At 36.1% G+C, this 22,773-nt stretch overlaps 1 long non-coding RNA gene across 2 annotated transcripts in view; it reads left to right on the top strand.

Moving 5' to 3' along the window:
- LOC112653733 (uncharacterized) overlaps positions 1 to 21,935 on the top strand; it is a 32,781-nt gene extending 10,846 nt beyond the window's left edge. Inside the window, exons 2-5 of one of the 2 annotated variants that reach the window (XR_003132460.3) lie at positions 15,576 to 15,703; positions 18,090 to 19,483; positions 20,580 to 20,672; positions 21,652 to 21,935. This is a non-coding gene — a long non-coding RNA (uncharacterized LOC112653733). The remainder of the gene's footprint in view (positions 1 to 15,575; positions 15,704 to 18,089; positions 19,484 to 20,579; positions 20,673 to 21,651) is intronic. The other variant, XR_003132246.2, reaches the window with a different exon arrangement.
- The last annotated feature ends 838 nt before the right edge of the window (positions 21,936 to 22,773 follow it).

Below are 22,773 nucleotides of genomic sequence, written 5' to 3' on the forward strand. Positions count from 1 at the left end.
TAACAGAATTCAATATAAAAGGTTTTAAATTTATAAAACAAGATACAGCAATTTAAGCATCTTATTTAAAGATAGGGAAATGATTACCAGGAGAAGTAGATAAAGTAGTTGAAAGAAGTTGGCTCTAGGGCAGAGGACTGGGGATGTGATGGGGATTGGGGCAGTATATTATCATTTTTCAGTATAAACCTGTTTATTTGATTTAAAAAGGGCATTTATTATTTAGATTAAAGAAAGCAACCAACCTTAGCAGTTATTCTTCCCATGCAGTTTTTCTTGATGCCTCCCATATGGTCTAAATTATTTGTCTTTCAATCTCCTCCCCTCTGAGTCCCCATCCCCTATTTTGTGCTAATGAGCACATTGTATGATTTGTTATGCTAAGTTTTTTATTATTATTTATAGTCCAATTTTTGCCACTAGATGATGAGCTCTTTGTCTGTAGGGACTATGTGAGAGGTTCCCCAAAATCTCTTGGTTCATGTTGCCCTTTCTGTCTCAGTCATTTCTTTCTGAGGTCCCTAGCCTAAAAGAAATAGCAGGTCTGTTTATTGTTTAATTAGGTCAAAACAATTTAAGATTATCCTTTATAAATATAAGTGCTTTGAGAAGGAGCATCAGGAGCTTACAGTGCATGGTTCTCATGTTGGAAAGGCCCCAGTTTGTGTCCCTTTTCTTTAATGTCCTCACAACAGGGATTGCTAAAGCAGCTAACCACAATAATAATGGAAATTGAAGATTAAAAAAGACGAAGACTAATCTGGAATTCTACCCCTCATAAAAGCACCTATTTTTATTGATCTATTCCTATCTAGTCCTTGTCCATATATAGACATGATATTTTTACATATAATCAGCGAAATGTATTGTGATTTATTCACCCACTTACGATTTTATCCCACATAGTTGTCCTTGCTGGTAGTTAGCTTGCATAGTGGTTATTGTAATCAACTGTAGATTTCACCACATTGTATTTATTTAACCATATTCCAGAGAATGGATATATTGATTGGATCTTTTTTACTCTACAATTAGCATCTTTCTATGCCTATCTCCATTATTCTTTTTGATTATTTACGTAAAATAATTCTCTAGTAAAGGCTAAAATGGGCATGAAATTTTAGAATTTTAGAATCTTAAAACTGGAAAAAAAATTGCAACATCAAATCTCAAATTCAAGGCAAGGATGCCTTGAAAAACAATACGCCTTTTCCCAACTCCTTCCAATAAACCTCATTTTCTCATGTGGAAGTTCACCCATTTTGTTTATTTACAAAACAAAAACCTAAAACTTCTTGCTTTTTTGAGCCCAAAGCAGCAACATTTACTCCACTTATCTGTCCTCAGGAGCTGTACAAATGGGTGTGTTCTCTCTTTCCACATGGCAGCCCTTCACATATTTGAGGGTGATGATCATGGACAAATGACCTTTGCACAGTGTTTCAACTAAAATATTCTTCATCCATGACTCTGAATCTTCCTACTCACTCACCTCTGCGATTTTCTGCCCCAATTACCCAAACTTCCTCCTCTCCCTGACAATCACCCACAGTACCCCCAGCCTTCTTCATGGGCTGCCTTTCATGTCTGTGCCGCTGTATTGTGTTAGTGTGCAATGCCATCATTGCCTTTGAGTATCACTAAGAAACAAAACCATTGCCAATTAAATTCTGACATGACATCAATTATAAGCATACTTCATTTTCAGAAGTGTTAAAATGTGGGGAAAAAGTATTTTAGAATCAGTGAAATATAGTTTCGGATTGCCAATATGTGCCATCCAGTGTAGCTCCTGGACCTGGAAACAGTATTCCCAAAGTGGTTGGCTCTCCCTGACATTGGTTGCTGTCCCAATTTGTACCCTCATGAGAGGGCCTGCTTAGGCAGGGGGTAAGGTTCTTGTCATGCATGATATGGTTTGGTATTCTGTGTGTGTGTGTGTGTGTGTGTGTGTGTGGTGTGTGCATTATAAAGGCATGTCCCATGCCCTAAGAATAGCAATATAGTTCTATTCTAATAGTCCCCATAATGGGAATAATAGGAACAATTATACCAAACGACTATATTGCAGAGTCAGAATCCAGGAATGGAGAAACTCTATTCAAAGTTCTGGTAATGAATATTAAATCAAATTAAAAAACAGATTAAGTCTGAAAAAAATGTTAAATTTATGGTCATAGCCCCAAATACAAATGACACAGATTTTGACAATGCCACAATGATAATTTAACAAATACATGGTGAGAAGTAGAGGGAAGATGTGTGTATCAGCAAGTATAAGCATTTCAATATCCTCATATCAGAGAGTTCACAAAAGGTAAAGTTGAAGCATAGTTTAAGAACAATGAATCTAGCTTTTTAGTAAGTTCAGAATTATTTTCATCCCTTTAGATGTAATAATATAGAAGGATAATTTAGGAATTGATATTCTTGTTGGGAAGAAAATTGAGTAATTTTCAGCAGTTCTTTTAATTCTACACAATTTATACTTTTACTGTTTATTCAAATAAAACCAAATTTGATACTTTTATTAATAGTAGTACTTATAGTATAATCCGTTAAAAAATCTTACTTCTAAATTTTCTTAAGTTCAGTAGGTTCTTAGTTTTTTTTTTTTAATTTTTATTTATTTATGATAGTCACAGAGAGAGAGAGAGAGAGAGAGGCAGAGACACAGGCAGAGGGAGAAGCAGGCTCCATGCACTGGGAGCCCGACGTGGGATTTGATCCCGGGTCTCCAGGATCACACCCTGGGCCAAAGGCAGGTGCTAAACCACTGCACCACCCAGGGATCCCATTTAAAGATTTTAGTTTTTTTTAAAAATCTTTATCAGTAGGTTCTTGAAATCCATGGTAGTTAAATTCTATAAAGTCATTGCAAAAACTTAATTAACAAATACCAAACCATTGTTCCTAGGGGAAATGCAGGGTTAGGTTCCTACAAGCATCTGATCGTAGCATTTACATCAACCAATCAATACATAACCTTGATTTATGCGTGCTTCTGTTAAGGACACCTTATTTAACATTGCTGTTGATTTATTAACAGTGAACTCAAGGCTGACAGCTCTGAGTCACACTGGAACAAGCTTATCTGACATACACATTTCTAGCATAAGGCACATTTCAGCCCTCTTGCACTTAGGAGGACTGGATAGCACTTTGGTGCTGTGCTTGGTGGGGGGCATTTTAAACAGTGAGAACACTAACAAAAAGCACAAAGATGCAAAAAACCTTGGCACTAAATAGGCTGCACAAAGGACACTTTTTTAAAAGATTTTATTTATTTATTTATGTATTTATTTATTTATTTATTTATTTATTCATTCATTTATTCATTTATTTATTTAATAATAAATTTATTTTTTATTGGTGTTCAATTTGCCAACATACAGAATAACACCCAGTGCTCATCACATCAAGTGCCCCCCTCAGTGCCTGTCACCCATTCACCCCCACCCCCCTCTGTCCTCCCCTTCTACCACCCCTAGTTCGTTTCCCAGAGTTAGGAGTCTTCATGTCCTGTCTCCCTTTCTGATATTTCCTACCCATTTCTTCTCCCTTCCCTTCTATTCCCTTTCACTATTATTTATATTCCCCAAATGAATGAGACCATATAATGTTTGTCCTTCTCTGACTGACTTATTTCACTCAGCATAATGCCCTCTGGTTCCATCCACGTTGAAGCAAATGGTGGGTATTTGTCATTTCTAATGGCTGAGTAATATTCCATTGTATACATATTTATTTAGAGAGAGAGAGTGTGAGCAGGAGAGAAACAGAGAGACCTTAAAGAGAAAATCCCAAGTAGGCTCTACACTCAGCACTCATCACATATCCCTATGCAGGGCTCAATCCCACAACCCTGAGGTAGTAACCTGAGCTGAAATCAAGAGTTGGATGCTTAACCAACTGACCCACCTAGGTGCCTCCAACGGACACCTATTTACTCCAAAACAGAAAGACAGAGCATTTCTTGTTTGACCTTTGGGGAATGTTCAATTTGGGTCTCTCAAATTTTTGCTGTTCCATAGGTATTAGTGAATGACTATTTAAGTAAACACTGTGAGTATTGATTTGGGAGTTACTTTTATTTAAAAAACTTTAATTGATATATAATTGACATGTTACATTAGTTTCAAGTGTACAACATAATGATTAGATATTTGTGTATATTGCAAAGTGATCACCACAACACAGCATGTAGGCAAATTCACAAGTACAGAGTCCATAAATAATGAGAATTAATTCTATTTCTAATAAAACCTTATTTCCCCCTTCTTTCTTCTCTCCTTTGCTAACTACCTACCTGTCCTTACATGTTTCTATCCATAGAAAGATGTATGGAATTGTCAGCAAGAGTTGAAAATCACTATAATTGGATTAAATTTTGAATTAAAAACAAAAATATAGTAATATTTGTTTTTACAAATATAATGATGTCATTGTTTAAAATGATAGAATATAGTATTAAATATAAAAATAAATAAGATTTTTTTGTTTATTTATCACAATGGTATTTGTGTTCTTTCCCCCACACTGAAATTCAATAGTGCATGAGAATGGGAGGAAATACCCAGTCACATACTACTGGTTTTAGTATAAATTATTACTATGTTTGTTGGAGAAAATTTGGCAAAGTTCACTCAAAGCTCCAATGGTTTCCATTCTCCCCTTTTAAAAACTTATTTTATTTAAATCCAATTAGTTGACATATAATGTATCATTAGTTTCAGAAGCAGAGTTCAGTGATTCATCTGTTGCATATAACACCCAGTGCTCATTACATCATGTGCCCTCTTTTATGCCCATCCTCCAGTTACCCCATCCCCCATGTACCTCCACTTCAGCAACCCTTAGTTTGAGGGTTCCATTCCCTTTTATACAGTTATGACATTTGGAAATTTCACTCATGGAAATAATAAAAAGTTTATTAACACATATTATTATAATCAACCCTATAGACAGTAAATGAGACCTCACAAGAAAGAAATACAGCTTTTGTAAGTCATGTTTTTAAGGAGGTAGAATTCTAAACAAACTTCACTTAAAAGATATTTCAATGGGGGGTTCACAAGTTCTACAGTAAGTATGTATTTATGATGTGGAGGAAAAGGATAACTATTATTTAGGAATAATACTTGTACCTTCAAGAAAGCATAATCCTCAATGGTATAATTTACATAAATGCAGACACTTGAGTTTTTGGTCATTTTTTTTTTTTTGAGGACCTTGTACTTACTTGGCATGCTCATAAACATTGCATCATTTAAAGTAATTTGCATTATAACCCTGTGAGGCACGTTTAATTATCTCCAATTTATGGATGACAGTACCTAGATTCAGAGAGATTATACATATACCCCTAAGGGCCCCCAGTTAATAGTCAGGGACAGAGTCAGGACACAAACTTTCTGACCTCTCAACTACAAATGCCAGTATCAGTGTTGTGAGGCCATTGTCCTGTAGAGACCAGCAGAACAATTTGCCATTTTATTATTACACACACACAAAAAAAAGACATTTTCTGTAATCTATCTCATTTAAACGTTACAGCAACCCAATGAGTAAATGATAGTATTACTAAATGTGGTCCTTCATGTTATTATTACAAATTATTTCAATCAGGATATGTGATGTTAAGTAGACCATTCATTCCTTGAACCAACATATTCCAGGTGCCTACAACATGCCAAACACAGTTCTAGGCATTGGTGATACCACTATTAATCAAAATCCCTGCCATCATGGAGCTTTCATTCTTCATTCAGAGACACAGATAATACAAGTTCTACTACATGACATGGGAAGTGGTGATAAATGCTAGGAACAAAAGCATTATGTGGAAAGGGGCTTTCCCCATGTCATGATCTGTTTCTATGTCTGGGTTCTGATCTTTGAGGAGTATGTGATTACTTCATCTTAAAATGGAGACGCTGGGAGAGGAGTAGTTTTGGGGAGTAGAGTGTGCATAGAAAATCAAAATCTTAAATTTGAGACATGTACTAGACACCTAATGGAGACGTCAAGTGGGCAGTTAGATCAGCCTGATGTTTAGGTGAGAGGTCACATGTGGAGATGTAAATTTGGGAGGCATTAGTTTCTAGATGGTACTACTTAAAGTCATGGAATTACATGCAATTACCTAGGGATATAGTGCCCAGGAGAACACCAATATTTAAAGGAAAAGAGGAAGATTGGGAGGCAAAGGAGAATGAAAAAAAGAGGAAGGTAGGAAAAAAACAGGGAACCATGGTGTTCTGGAAATCATTTACTAAAAAAATCCAGATTAGAATGCAGTTCTGTCTCCTAACGTTGTTCCATTCCTAGTTACTAAAGACTTTTATATGCTTTTCTTCTCTTTTTTATGCTTATAATTTTTTGTCCCTAAAAGAGTAATTTAAATAATAATTGAAGTGGTAGATTTGCCAGATGGTAATTGCTAAAATGACTTCCTTTACTTTTTTAAGTCTTTTGGGCACCATTCCAGTTTTCTATAACCTTCAAACATATGTGTAAATAGTTCAGTGAGTTCATTATCTAACTCCCTGAACAGCAAAGCATGATATCATCCAAAAACCAATTCTCACTCCCATAAAATGGAGCAATGAACCATTTACCTTAAAGGACCTTCACAAGAGGGTTCATATACTTATGTAGTCCTTCAAAATTCATGCTTTGCTATTTATTTTTATTTTTACATTTTTCCCATTCCGTAGAGGTATAGCCTTTGCATAATAAATTGAACTAATTTTAAGGTCAATGAATTTCTACACCTGTATAATGCCCGTCTGCCCATGTGCAGATCAAGATTTAGAAACTTTCCAGCACCCAGAGTCCTCTATCATGTCCTGTCCCAGTCAATACCCACAGTCCCTTTCCCCCCATCATCATTCTGACTTACATGATGATTGATTAGTTTTGCCTGTCCTTGAACACAATATAAATGGAATTATAAAGTATTTTCTTTTTGTGCCTGACTTTTTATGCAACATAATGTCTGTGAGAGGAAATCATATCATTGCATGTAGTAGTTCATTCTTTTTAATTTTCTCTGTAGTGTTTCATTTTGTGAATACACTCAATTGATTTATTCATTCTATTAAGGTGGACATTTCTGTTGTCTCCAGTGTTTGGGCGTCATGAACAAAACTCCTGCGGTAGACACATATACACATGTGCACACATTTCTCCCTCTTTTTTTAAAAAAGATTTTATTTTATTTATGAGAGGGAAAGAGAGAGAGAGAGAGAGAGAGGCAGAGACACAGGCAGAGGGAGAAACAGGCTCCCTGAAGGGAGCCTGACATGGGAGTCGATCCCAGGCCTCCAGGATCAGGCCTGGGCCAAAGGTGGCACTAAACCGCTGAGCTACTGGGGCTGCCCTGCACACATATCTCTTATGCATTTCTTTGGGAGTGAAGTGGGTGGGTCATAGCATATATATATGTGTGTGTATATATATATATATATATATATATACATATATATGAATATATATATAATTCTAGTTTCTAAGAAATGCAAATTAGTGAAGTATAATTTATTGCTTATGAAATTAATATATATTTTAGTGTATAAAGTAGCCACTACATTCCATTCTCACTTTCATACATTGCTGGTGTGAGAATAAACCAGTATGTCCTTTTTGAAAAATATTTCATCAGTAGGTAGTAATAATGGCCTTTAAAATTTTTATACCACTTGAACTAGTAGTCCTATTTTTTTTCCTTTTCAATTCTGGAATATATCCTAAGGAAATAATCCTAAATATTTTTAAAAGTTTATGAGCCAAGATATCTACTGGAGAATTATTTGTAGTGAAAAACACAATGGAAATGACCTATGTCCAAGAATAGGGAACACTTGAGGTAAATTATATAACTATTTTTTAGTAGACTATATAATGTTTTGTCTATGAAAAATTTATAATGGTGTAGAGATATGGCTTGCCACAATGACAAATTTAGAAAGCAGAACATGTATTTAAATTTGAACATAACTTTGGGATAAAAATACATAACACAAAGAGAATAAGGCCTTAGGAGGAAATATCAGCAGAATGTTAATACTCAACAATTAAGTGGCAGTTTACTGGCTGGTTATTTCCTTTTCTCTGTTTTGCAAATTTTCTGAAATGGTTTGTCTTGGTTTATTTAAAGATTTTGAAATTTAAGTCTGCACATGCATTGTCAATGGCAGGATAGGATGCTAGTTAAGAGTATGATTCCAAAAGCTCTATTACCTGGGTACAAATTCTAGATTACAGGTTTCATTGCTTACTAGCTGTGTTTTTCTTTGGGCAAGTCTCAGTTCCATTTAATTCACCAGGTATTTGTTGAGTGTCTAGTATGTGCTGGGCAATGTTCAGCAAACAAATGGATAAAATTCACTGTACTCATGGAGCTTCCAATTGTTGTGTGATGTTTGCAAAACAGGTGTCAGCAGAATGTCTAATGTACAGAGTGGTGACAAGTCAACACTGGAGAAGTGTCTGAAATATGAGCCCTTGAGAAGTGTTAATAATTCCAACTATTATTGTATTTATGGAGTCCTATAATTTCCAACTTCTCTTTCAGTTAAAAAAAAGTGACTTTTTCTGGAAAAATGCATTTGACGTGGTGTATAATTAACCACTTTTACTGGTCACTTGAGAGCAACATTGATTACCACCCCAATTAGCACTTTTTTGTTCTGTACTCACCACAGATCATAGGACGTGGCTCTGGCCAAGGTAGAGCCCAGTTTTCCTAAGAATTCTTCCCAGGAATTCCTGCTTCCTTATATTCTTCCCAGTGATAGAATTATTTTTTTATTGTATTTTGCAGTAGTGTAGTATTTTTACCATTTTCAACCAGCGATGCAATTATCGGTTTGGTATTTTCAAAACCAGTAGTGTTTTAGTTTTCAAAGCTGTCATAGTAAAGTGACACAAATAGGAGGCTTAAATAACAGACATTTGTTCTCTCACAGCTCTGGAGGCCAGAAGTCTGAAATCAAGGTGTCAGCAGAGCTTCATTCCCTCCAGAGGCTCTAGGGGAGGGTATTTCTTTGCCTTTTGGGGTATCTGGTGGCTTCTGGCAGCCACTGGCTACCTCTAGCTATGGCAGATATAACCTCAATCCCTGCATCCATGTTTTCTTCTCGCCTTTTCTTTGAATCTCTCTCTGTTCATTCCTCTTTTCCTTTTTTAAATAAAGATACCAGTTACTTGATTTAGAGCCAGCCCTAAATTCTGGGTGATTTCATCTTGAGATACTTAACTAATTACATTTTCAAAGACCCTGTTTTCAAATAAGGGCACATGAGATTCTGAGGGAACATGAGTTTTGGGGAAATACTCTACAACCCATTACAAATAGCAATAATATTATCAACAATACTACTCTTGTGATTTTTAAGTCCATAAAGAATACAGATGGTAAGCAGAACAATGGTTTCCTTACATGTGTGCAGTTCATTGCCTTCTTCTAAAAAGTGGATGTAACCCAGATTTCTTAACAGTGTGATTTTTGAGGAGCATGAGCTGGAGAAGGTTAAGGAAGAGTCCATCCTAAGAAGCTTCAGTCACTGACTTGGTAAAGTTTTGGAAAGACTCTTGTATCCCCATAGGAAGTGAAATCTGAAAAGGTTAAGGGTTGTGTCTAATGAAAATTTACTGGAAAAACAGGAAATGAATGAGGCGTCTAAACATTTGAACAGAGATTTTGTTTTTCTTTGCCATTTCTCTTGATGATGTAGATATTCTGAAAATCTATTATTCACACTAAATCTTTCAGTACACCAACCTAGTTGAAGGTTGTTATTTGTGATTCTTCTGTTGATAGTTGTGATGTTTTCCCAGTAATTGGACCCTCTAAATTTTGCTATCTTAATCTAAGCAAATTCCAAGAGCACTTACTATAATGAACATTCAGAGATTAATTTTGACAGTTATACATTTAATAGTGGTTTATAGTTTTGTAAATTAGAAGTAATAAAAGAAAGCTTTATACTGCATATGTCTTTACTCACTTTTGATCAAGTAGCAACATCAGTGTTTAGGACAATGGCATTTATTAAAAAATATTTATTGAACACCCCCTCTGTACCATGCCCTGGACTATGTGTTGAAAATACCACAGTGACCAAAACAGTGCACCTTCCCTTAGAAAGATCCATCTTTGGGGGCAGATAAACAAGTAAACAGACATTCGGAATATAGAGAAGGATATGAGATAGGGAAGAGTTCTAAGGTACAAGCAAGTAGAATACTGTAGCAGTTAAGTGAAGGGGCATCTAATTTAATCTATGTGTGGTGGTATCATTAAATGCTCCTCAGTGGAAGTTCTCAACTAAGCAGAGATCTATGGAGCCAAGGGGCTCAATTTTAGTTGCTCAATAGATCTTTGTTAGAGAGGAGTGAAAGAATGTGCTCATAGTCTGTTATTCTTCTGTCATACTCTTCTGAAAGAGTACTATTTCACTAGAACAACAGTTTAAATCATTTGGGGTGTCCACTGGTCTTTGCAGAGAGAATCAGAAATTTAGAGAATCCTCCAGAATTCATAGGCCAATGCAACACAAGTGAATTCACATCTGGAACATATTCTATCGTGCAGTGTTTAGAAGAAAGCCCAACATAGTCATCTCCATGTGGTAGGTGTTCAACTAATGCTAATTAACACCAATGATGAGGATTTATTAGGCATAGTCAAACTTTAGTAATTAAATGAACCTGAAGTTTTATTATAAAAATTAAAATAGCTGGAGCTCCAAGTAGGAAACAATTTGTAGTGAAGCTCATGTCGTTTAGTTATTATTTCTTTTCTTTTCTTTTTTTAAGTTGCTTGTGTATGTGTGTGCTTAGAATGATTTTTATTTTTTAATAGAACTGTGGTAAACAAATTAAGCTTTTAAAAATTAACTGGATTTTTTAATTATGTGAAATATTTAGAAAAAGTAAAAAGGAGTGATATGATATCCACAAGCCCACTACCCCACTTTGTCAAATCTTAATATATCTGACACATTTGCTTCAAATAATGCTTCCTAAGGGATAGCCATCATATTGTGATGAGCACTGGCTGATATATGGAAATACTGAATGACTATATTGTGCATCTGAAACTAATATTACACTGTGTGTTATGTAACTGGCATTGAAATGAAAATTTAAAAAATAAAAAATAAAAAATAACCATCACAGAAACAGATCAACTCCCTGTGTGTTATTGTCCCATCCCATTTCCTTTTGTCATTAATTAGAGATAACTGTTAAATCTCATTAGAATGTTATTGGAAACTAAGTGTTTGCCATTACCTAGTTGCCTACCATAATCCATTCTCCCTTTCTTCCTTAGAATATATGAATCTTGATTTTTAGAAGGAAGATTTTATTGCCTAATTGCCCTTGAAATAAGTGTACTCTTAGTAGTAAGATTTGACTTTTAAGATAAGGCAATAGTATTTTGTCAATTACTTGGAAATCTCTTTAAAAAATAAGAGAAACCACCTTCTTTGCCCTTTTCTTCATCCTGCCACTGGACATGATGGTTGGAGTCACAGCATGCATCTTGGATCCTACAGAGCAGAAGCATTCTCTGGTGACAGAGAAACAGCTGGAAGACTGGGAATCTAATTACTTTAGAGGTTGGCCATATGAGAAAAATATAAACTGTCATGCTTGTTATTTCCTCAGTCTTTGTATCTAACAGTTGAATCTAACTGTAATCTATAGCATATCAATAAAGAATATTTTTTTACATTTAAATATATTAGCATTCTATTCTTAACATTTTGCAACTTATTTTTTCTTTAAAGTTATATTTTTTATATTTATCCATCTTCATACACTAAGCACTAGTTCATTGTTATTTGGTTTATAATTTATTAAATCATTTATTTAATTATTTCCTATTGATAAATATTTAAGTGGTTTCTAACATTTTCTTGTAATAAACATGGATGTAGTGAGCATTTTTTAGAGGTCTTCCTTCTGCACTTATTGTAGAATTTCTTGTTGACTTTAATATGTGGATCTGTTGTCTAGAAACCTTGCTGAGCTCTCTTTTTATTCTAAATAATTGTTCTATAAATTATCTTGGTGTTTCATGAGAAAATTTTACTATGTGAAATAAGGACAGTTTATCCTTTTCCAATTCTTATGCCTCTTATTTATTTTTCTTATCTTATTGCATTGTCTGGGGCCTCCAATACAGTGCCAAGTGGAAGCAGAGAAAGAGGATATCATTATCTTGTTTCTTTGCTTGAATACTTTTAAAGCAGTGTTTACCATATATGTTTTGCTGTTATTTTAGGTTAAATATATTTTATTTTATTTAAAGATTTTATTTATTTATTCATTAGAGACACAGAAAGAGAGAGAGAAGCAGAGACACAGGCAGAGGGAGAAGCAGGCTCCATGCAGGGAGCCCGATGTGGGACTTGATCCTGGGTCTCCAGGATCAGGCCCTGGGCTGAAGGCGGTGCTAAACCACTGAGCCACCAGGGCTGCCCATATTTTATTTTTCTATCAGTTTCTTAAGAATTTTGTCTTGAATGATTTCTGAATTATGTTGGATATTTTTTCCTTTTATTTTTAAGTTAAAAATTAATATGGAATTAATATTTAAATATGGTATATTACATTAATGGATTTTTGTAATTTTCCTTTTTAATTTAATTTGATTTATCACAGTATCATGTGAACATGTTTTAAAAGCCAAATACTTCTACAATAGTAGAATCCACTCCTAATTATCAGTCTCCAAGGCTAACTTCTTTCAAATCATTCAGTGTCTCTGTATTTACCACCCAAACCAATATTTCCAGATAACATGCATATATTTCTGTTTCTTGGTTTTTTGATTTTAGATATTAATATACTGCTTTTTTTAGTTTTATATGTTAACTATTTATTTTTATTTTGGAAGATGAATAATTTGCTTCTATCTTTCTCCCTTCCAATATAGCCATATTTTTTTTTGTTTAAATGAGTATTTACATTATGATATGTAAATATTTTTCACCACTGAATGATGCAGGATACTATTTTAATTTTTCATTTCTTGTTTATATGTGTGCATATATACTTTACATATTGTTTTCTCTAGAGTTAATAAATTCCTTATTGCTTAGTTTTTTGTACACTTATTATTCATTCTAAAACTCACAAAAAGGTAATGTAATCTCTTTTTAGTATATGCAGACACTGTAAGCAATATGTCAAGAGTGTATGGGTGTATGTGCATGAGAGAGAGAGAGAGAAGAGAGAGAGAGGGAGAGAGGAAGAGAGAGAATATCAGATAGAAAAAGACAGGTGCATCTCTTCTGAAGTCTATGTCTTTGTGTGCTGGTCTGCTCTGATGTGTGGGCCTGTAGAGCAGCTGTTGCCTGGGACACCCTTTTCTCATCATTGTGAGAATTACTTTAACATCCTTCCTAGGTTGAAGTCCATATATTTTTGGATCCATTGTTTACTCTTTTTAAGTTTACTTAATGGTTACTTTACCATTCAAGACTTTGATTGGTAGAACACATCCCTCGTTATCTTTCTGAATCCATGACAGGTGAAAGGATGTTGCCAGTTCGGGAAACTGTTTGCTTTACCTCCACATTTGATTGATAGCTTGTGCTGGTACAGACTTTTTTTTTTTTAATAAAATAATTTTTTATTGGTGTTCAATTTACCAACATACAGAATAACACCCCGTGCTCATCCCGTCAAGTTGGTACAGACTTTTAAGTTTAAAATCACTCTCCTTTTAGGATCTTTGGATGTTCTAAAATGTTACAATACTATACCTTGGTGTCTTTTTTCATTTATTGCACTAGGATTGCACTAGCATTCAGTGGTGCCCTCCAATCTCTACGTTCAGGTTCTTCAATTCTGCAAAGTTCTTGTATTAACTCTGGTTATTTATATCTCTGTGTTTCTCTATTCTCCATTTTTCCCCCTCCAGAATTCCTAATTTTAGTTGTTGGCTCTCCTAAACAGATCATTTTTTTTAAACAATATTTCCTATAGTTAGTTTTTTGAACTATGGTTCCAGGAAATTGCCTCAGTGTATCTTCCAAATATTATATTTAATTAAAAATATTTTTTGCTATATTTTTAATTTTGAAGAGCTCTTTTTTTTGTTGTCATATAACTGTCCTTTTAAAATAGTGCTTATTCCTGTTTCATAGTTGCAATACCTTTTACTTATCTGGGATTTTTATGGTTTTTAAAGATAATTTCTTTTGATTCCAGTATTTAATCTCTGTTTCTTTTCTTTTTTAATAATTGTGTTGGTCTGTTTATTATATTAGTAGTATTTTTCAAGAAGCTGGTGATTATTTGCTGTTTGTTTATATTGTGGGAAAAAAAAGGCACTTGAAAGCTCATTGAAAACACAGTTTGTGAAGTCAGTACTTGTTGAGTGGTGGGCTTCACTACTGGGCAATTGAGCAGATAGCTCTTTCCTTGCAGAATCTCTAATTGTCCATTAACTCTAGGTCTTTTCACTTGGGCTTATCTGTCCTCTACAGACATTCCAGTATCCTCCAGGCTCTTGCCTGTGGGCATAAACCTGGGAGGTGGCTTTCTGGGAACTGAGTGAAAAATGGGTGCTGGGCTTTTATTTTCAGCATTTTTAGTTCTGCATCTTCCCTCAGCCCTGCCTGGTGTCCCTGTCCAAAGCCTTCTGGTTCAGTCAGTGACTCCAATGTTATACTTGTAGTCTTTTGTGGCCCTGGAGATGAGTGGAATGAGAATATTAATAATGTCATTTGGGGTATAAGACATGTCTTTATATATATATATATATATATATATATATACACACACACACACACACACACACACTTTTAATCATTCCTTCTAGTCTTTGCTCTACTGTATCTCCAACTGTGGTAGCATCTAGCATTTCTAATTCCTGATTTCTATTCCATCAGTGTTAGGCTAGGAAGGAAAACCTAGGATCTGACTTAGAATTAAAAGACTTATTTCTCTGTCTCTCTCCATCTATATCAACCCTACTCTCCCTAATGATTTGATAGTTGCCTTCTCCTTGCTCCCAGGCCAGTTGAATCCCTGTGTCTTACCTTAGTATGTCAGGAATCCTATACTCAGATAATGGGAATGTTGTAGATCCAGTCTCCAAGTCAGCATGTTTCTTGATTTCAGTCCTTGTTGAAAGGTGGTGCCTGTGTCCTCTGGGCTTTCTCAGGCTTGAAGCTTGCTACAATCTGTAGCTCCAGGTAGGGGTAGGCAGCAGGTATTCCCCTCTCCTTTTCATACATGTAAAAACTGTGTGTATCCATCCACTGGCTGTTAGTCATGAACCTAGTCCTGGCTCCCCGTTTCGGATGGTGGCTTAACTTTTATTTCAGTCACCCTGTAGGAGCCGAATCTGCAGCCCTGCTGCAGTCTCAGAGCCCAAGAGGCTTCTGGCTGCACCCCCTCTCACTCATTTGTTTTTATTCCATTCCTCATCCAAGAAAGGCTTTTTTCTTTTCCCATTTATTCCTGGCAATTTCTTTTTTTTCATATGTGTGTGTGTATATACAAAAATATGTATACATATTTTTTTCTTGTAACTTCTATTTGATTAGGACAGAACAACGTGTGAACTCTTCACAGAAAATCTAAGTATTGGTTCATTAAAAATGAGCAGAACAACAGCAACAATACAAGCCAATAACCAAATGAAAACCCATTCCCTTTTGCTTGATAAAAAGTGGTAAGATTTTTTTTAAAAGATTTTATTTATTTGGGAGAAAGAGAGTGAGTGGGAGAGAGCATGAGCAGGGAGATGAGCAGAGGGAAAGGGAGAAACAGGCTCCCCACTGAGCAAGGAGGCCAATGCAGGGCTCAATTCCAGGGCCCCAGGACCACAACTTCAGCCAAAGGCAGATGCTTAACTGACTAAGCCACCCAGGTGTCCCAAAAGTGGTAAGATTTGACTGGGTGTGATTTTGAAGGACTAAGCAGGATACTGTATATGACTGTGCTCTGTGATAGCTAGAGAGTCCCTCACAAATCTTAATTATTTATTTTATGTTTATGTGGCCACATCACCTGAGTAGGAAATCCTAAGCCCTTCCTCACATGACAGGCCTTATTTTTATTTATGCCCCAAACATAGAAGATGAACTTGTGCAGACCTGGGATTTCTCTCTGTCTCAGACATATTTCCCAAACTTCTAATGCAAAAAGAAATGCATATTCCTGTCTCTTGAGTTTTTGAGCCATGTTTGGCAGAGAGACATGCAAGAAGAGAGTTACAAGGGTGCTCTCGACAGGCTGAGTGAGTGAAAATGGCCTCCTTATTGCATAGGCTCTCCAGTCCTGATCCATTGCCCAGAAGTTCACCAGAAAGACAAACAGTGAGAGGTTCATGAAACACTTAGACTTTAATTTGCTCTTGAAATGCCAGGCTATTATCTTTACCTGGCAGAAATCGTTGCTTCTCCTCAACCTCACAGAATCTAAACTCTAGTCCTGCTCTTAGGAGCAGTTTTCCCTGAACTTAACCAGTTCAATTCAGCAAATATTTATTGGAGTGTGCCAGGTAATGTTAGGTACTGGAGTGTACTGATGAATACAGCACAGTTTCCATCTTCTGTGGCCTCACAGTCTGTTGCCTGGGAACACAAACAGGTCTGTGAATGAAGAGAATTAGCACAGGTGGCTAACCTTTGTGCTTAGAGCTCTGGCTTTGGCATCTAGGTGTCCATGTTCACACCTGCAGGAGCCACTCCTCATTGTGAGACTGAGAATGAGTCATTTAGCTATTTTGTGCTTTAGTTTCCTCATCTGTATAAAGAACATGGTAGTGATGTCATATAGTATATATATAGTATATATTGTGGTATCTACATTTATACATCATATGATAATACTTTATAACATATAATAGAAGTTGACATTTATGAGTGCTTTCTGTTTGCCAGGCTCAATTATATACATTTAACATGTGAGATGAAACATTTGGACTTTAATTTGCTCTTGAAATGCCAGGCAAATGCCATTGAGGCATTGTAATATTTAACCTGTACCATAATGTATAAGATATAATGTAACATATTATAGTATGTTAATTATATATTTATAATAACTAGTATGTGTGGAATTATAAATAAATATGTAATTATAAAATAGCATAGTATGTTATAATAGATATTAATGCAAGTTAAATATTACAGGAAGCACTCATAAATGTCGACCTCTATTGTTAAGTACATTTTAGCTATGGAACATGAAATAGTTTGAACTAGTAATGGATAGAATGTGGTCTTTAAAGATTTAATTAAAAAAATAAAGATTTAATTAATTAATTAATTAATTAGAGAGAGGAAGAGAGAGAGCGAGAGAGCATGCAATTGGGGGTGGGTGGAGGAGGAGCAGAGGGAGAAGAACAAGCATACTGCATTGAGTATGGACCCAGATGTGGGGCTCAATCTCACAACCTTGAGATCATGACCTGTGCTGAAATCAAGAGTTGGATACTGAACCAACTGAGCCACCTAGTCACCTGGAAACATGGTCGTTAGAGTCAAACAGCCTGGGTTCAAAACCTTGCTCAACAACTTACAACCTTGAGTAAACTTGTATGGAAGTTCTTAATGTTAAAATCAATGGCTCAATAAGTGTTGCTGTTTTATTATATTATTATTATTACTATTATTATTATTATTCATATCTCTGAAACAAAGTTTCCCTATCTCAAAAGACATGAACATTCTTTTTATATTGCAAAGTTTCTCTTTTTGTTGGAGATAATAAATTTATCATTCTTCGCACAAAATGGCTCTTGTAAGTAATCGATAAAAAGGTGAACATTTTAAATATTATCAGTTCCAATGTTAAATTTTTGATGTAAAATGTCCCCTATGTGCCAGAGTGTGGCAGAGAAGAGGGAAGACAAGATCTCCAACCCAAATCCCCATTCTCTCTTCTACAGAATAGAGCTATTTCCAGGGAAGAATGGCCTAGCCAGGGACTATATCTCTCCCAGCCTTGGGCCAAGTGCCTGTTCTTGCAGTAGAATATGAATATCACTGGTGTGTGTCTAGGTAAAAATGATTAAGAAATCTGGATTTTTAACCCTCTTTTTTTCCCTTCAGCTGGCTAAAGAAAGAGGACTTGAGGATTTTAAGAAATGGGAGATCTACCAGAGGGAAAAAACCTGGGCCCCTGAATTGCACATGGAGAAAAGTTGTCCACTGAGTAGGAACTCCCACATTAGATTCCTACTTGAGAAAGAATTTTTTATTGTTAGGCCACCACAATTTGAGGATTTATTTGTTAAAGCAGCTAGCATTATCCTAATAAACACTATATGTTAAATGCTGAAGCTACCCGGGACGGGGACGAACCATAAGCAGGCAAAATTTAGAGCACAATCAAAATTAGGCCATTTTAACAAAAACAAACACATAGATCAATGGAACAGAATAGGGAACTCAGAAAAGGGCCCTCAACTCTATGGTCAACTAATATTCAGCAAAGCAGTAAAGCCTATCCACTGGAAAAAGACAGTCTCTTCAATAAATGGTGCTGGGAAAATTGGACATCCACATGCAGAAAAATGAAACTATACCATTCTCTTACACCATACACAAAGATAAACTCAAAATGGATGAAAGATCTAAATGTGAGACAAGAATCCATCAAAATCCTAGAGGAGAACACAGGCAACACCCTTTTTGTACTTGGCCACAGCAACTTCTTGCAAGATACATCTATAAAGGAAAGGGAAACAAAAGCAAAAATGAATTATTGGGACTTAATCAAGATAAGAAGCTTCTGCACAGCAAAAGAAACAGTCAACAAAACTAAAAGACAACCTACAGAATGGGAGAAGATATTTGCAAATGACCTATCAGATAAAGGGCTAGTATCCAAGATCTATAAAGAACTTATTAAACTCAACACTCAAGAAACAAACAATCCAATCATGAAATAGGCAAAAGACATGAACAGAAATTTCACCAAAGAAGACATAGACATAGCCAACAAGCACATGAGAAAATGTTCCCCATCACTTGCCATCAGGGAAATACAAATCAAAACCACAATGAGATACCACCTCAGACCAGTGAGAATGGTGAGACTTAACAGGACAGGAAACAACAAATGTTGGAGAGGATGCGGAGAAAAGGGAACCCTCTTGCACTGTTGGTGGGAATGTGAACTGGTGCAGCCACTCTGGAAAACTGTGTGGAGGTTCCTCAAAGAGTTAAAAGTAGAACTACCCTACAACCCAGCAATTGCACTGCTGAAGATTTACCCCAAAGATACAGATGCAATGAAACGCCGGGTCGGCTGCACACTGGTGTTTTAGCAGCAATGTCCACAATAGCCAAACTGGAAGGAGCCTCGGTGTCCATCAAAAGATGAATGGATAAAGAAGATGTGGTCTATGTATATAATGAAATATTATTCAGCCATTAGAAATGATAAATACCCACCATTTGCTTCAATGTGGATAGAACTGGAGACTATTATGCTGAGTGAGGTAAGTCAATCGGAGAAGGACAAACATTATATGGCTTCATTCATTCGGGGAATATAAAAAATAGTAAAAAGGATTATAGGGGAAAAGAGAGAAAATGAGTGGGAAATAGCAGAGAGGGTGACCGCACATGAGAGATTCCTAACTCTGGGAAACAAACAAGGGGTACTAGAAGGGGAGGTGGGTGGAGGCGGGGGGTTGACTGGGTGATGGGCACTGAGGAGGGCACTTGATGGGATGAGCATTGGGCGATATGCTATATGTTGGCAAATATACCCCCCCCTAAATTAGGCCATTTTAAAGGTCCAATTAAAATGATATTTAAAGGAGAGGGAATGGGGACCAGAAGAGTCATCATGAGAAAAAAGGATTTTGTCTGGGTCTTGAAGGAGTTGGACATGTTTCAAAGCTTGGGGAGGCAGTGCAGGTAGAAGAAAAGCCAGAGAAAGTGAGGACAGTATTCACTGGATGGCGAATACCTCCTGCAAACTTACATATAGAGTGGATAGAGAAGACTAGTGAGAGTTGAAGACAGGAGGGCAGACAGAATCCACATTTTGAGGAGGAACTGGAATGAAAAACAAGTGTCTGGCTTTTTTTCCACCAGCAGTGGAGAACGACTTGTTAATTTTTGAATAGAGGGATAATATGATGAGACTTGCATTTGCAGATGATTTATCAGGATGTCTTGTAAGAGATAGTCTTGAAGAGAGAGAAATGAAGCCAGGGAAGTAAATGAGAAGACTACTGCAGTAGTCTAGGGGATAGGTCACCAGGATTGAGCTAGAAGATGATGGTGGAAATGGAGTAGATGAGATGCATGAGAAGATAGGATAATACACAGGATATACATGGGATAATATACTGTCAGTTGATTGGATTTGTGAAGCAAAGACCCATAAATGAGAAAATAAGAGTCTTAGGTTTGTTAACCTGGGTTAACTGGGTGACTAGGAGAAGGAAGGTGACATTAACAGAAGTCAGGAAGGGAGGTTAGTATGGGGGATGGTTAATTTTATTTTGAACATTTAATAATTGGATATCCGTATAGAATAGACTGTCGATGTTGACAAACAGGTATTTCTTGCTTTTGGACTAGTGTTGAGAAGAGAACATTAGCCAACTCAGCAATGTTGCTTGTAAGAGGTGAATTTACAAGGACTACCTGAGAGGAGAGGTTGGAGACTGATTGGTGAGTTAATGGGCTGAAGACACAGTGTCTTATTACACTCATGCTGCCATAACAAAGTACCATCGACTGCAGCATGGCTTCAACAATAGACACTTATTTTCCCACCATTTTGGGGGCCAAAAGTCCATGAACGAGGTGCCAGCTGATTTGGTTTCTGGGGAGAGCTCTCTTCCTGGGTTGCAGATGGTTGCCTTCTCACTGTGTCCTCATGTGCTAGATAAGCACTCTGGTATCTTTTTTTATAAGGCCATTAATTTCATTCATGAGGGCTCCACTTTCACAATCTAATTGCCTCCCAAAGGCTTCATTTCCAAATGCCATCACATTGTTGATTAGGGCTTCTATATGTGATTTTAGGGGAACACACACATATAGGCCATTATGGACAGGTAAGTCAGGAGTAAGTAGAGGAGTCAAGAGTAAATAGAGTAAGAAAAGGTAAATAAAATTATTATAGAAGCTTTATTAGAAAAGGCAAAAGTGATTGAGGCTGAAAATTTTCAGGCATTCCCATGATATTAAGAAAACAAGACACATTTAACCTAATTGAACATTAGGGAGAAGCCAGAAATGTAGAAATCCTATCTCTCCAACTTTTGAAAGTATCTGCCACAAGAATTGGGTTTTGGCTTTACATTTACTTCCCATGCATGAGAAAAAAACAATTTTGAGGCTTTCAGCCCAATTATTAGTTTATCCAATTTATAAAGTTTGTCTGGCATAGTATCCTTGCAGATAGCTGTTTTTACTGTCCTTTTCAAGTTTTTATTTTAATTCCATTAGTTCACATATAGTGTAATATTAGTTTCAGGTGTACAATATAGTGATTCACCACTTTCATACATCACCCAGTGCCCATGACAAGTGTACTTTTGATCTGAGTACATTTAGACTTTGAACATTGGTTTGTATACTATTGGAATTATAGACCAGGAAAAGCCCCTAAAGATGAGTCTTATTTTTCAAACTGTTTTCTTAGGAACCCCAGGGATGAAGAGGAGATGCTTCAAGGTTACCTTAGATGTGTGAGGCGTCAGAATTTGAGTGGGATCAGACACCTCCCATATCACTCTCATGCCCACTTTTCAGCTTGATCCACATGGATTCCATGTTCTCTATTAGGATTTGGACTAATATGTCTTTCGAAGAATGGATTTCATGGCTCTAGGTCTATACCTATGAGAAAAACTGTGATCTAGATCAAGAGTTGGTAAAATTTTCTGTAAAAGGCCAGATAATAAATATTTGAAATTTTGTAGGTTATATGGTCTCTGTCACAATTATTCAAAACTGCTATTGCTGGGAAGCTATTCTAGACACTATAGAAGTAAGTGATTGTGGCTGCCTTTCAATAAAACTTTATTTACAAAAACACTTGTTCGATTGCATGCAGACCCTTGATTTCACCAACCTCCCTGTCACTTTGCAGATTGAGAAACAGAGGAAGAATGAGGTTAAAAAGACTTACTTAAGGTAACAGAACAACTAATAGTGGATATGTGAAAGAAACCTCAGTCCCATCATTCAATTCAATCACTCCTTACTCTCCCCTGACCATGTACAGTGCTTTCCCAAGCCCCTTGATGCCTCATTCCATTGCCTTCACATGCTACATGATCTAGTTGCTTATTCATCCTTATTGTGTGCTCTCTTCACAAATTGAATGCATTGCAGGTATTATCTCTTTTACTATTTACAACGACTCTATCTTGCAGCTATTATTAGTCTCAATTTTAGGAAAAAGAAAATGGAAGTTTGGAGACTTGTCCAATATTGCACTTTTAAATTAAATTAAATTAATAATTATTTTTTGCTCAGGTATGATTGAAATATAGTGAGGTATTAGTTTTAGGTGTACAATGTGGTGATTCAACAATTCTGAACAGTACTCAGTCCTCATCACAATAACTGTGCTCTTATTTCATCCATCTCCCCACCCACCTCCCCTCTGGTAATTATCAGTTTGTTCTCTGTATTTTAGAGTCTGTTTTTTTTTGTTTGTTTGTTTGTCTCTTTTTTTCCTTTGTTTTGTTTTTTAAGTTCCACATATGAGCGAAATCATATGGTATTTGTTTTTCTCTGACTTATTTCACTTAGCATA

Source organism: Canis lupus, chromosome 3 (genome assembly GCF_003254725.2).
Source record: "Canis lupus dingo isolate Sandy chromosome 3, ASM325472v2, whole genome shotgun sequence".
Classification (NCBI taxonomy): Eukaryota; Metazoa; Chordata; class Mammalia; order Carnivora; family Canidae; genus Canis; species Canis lupus.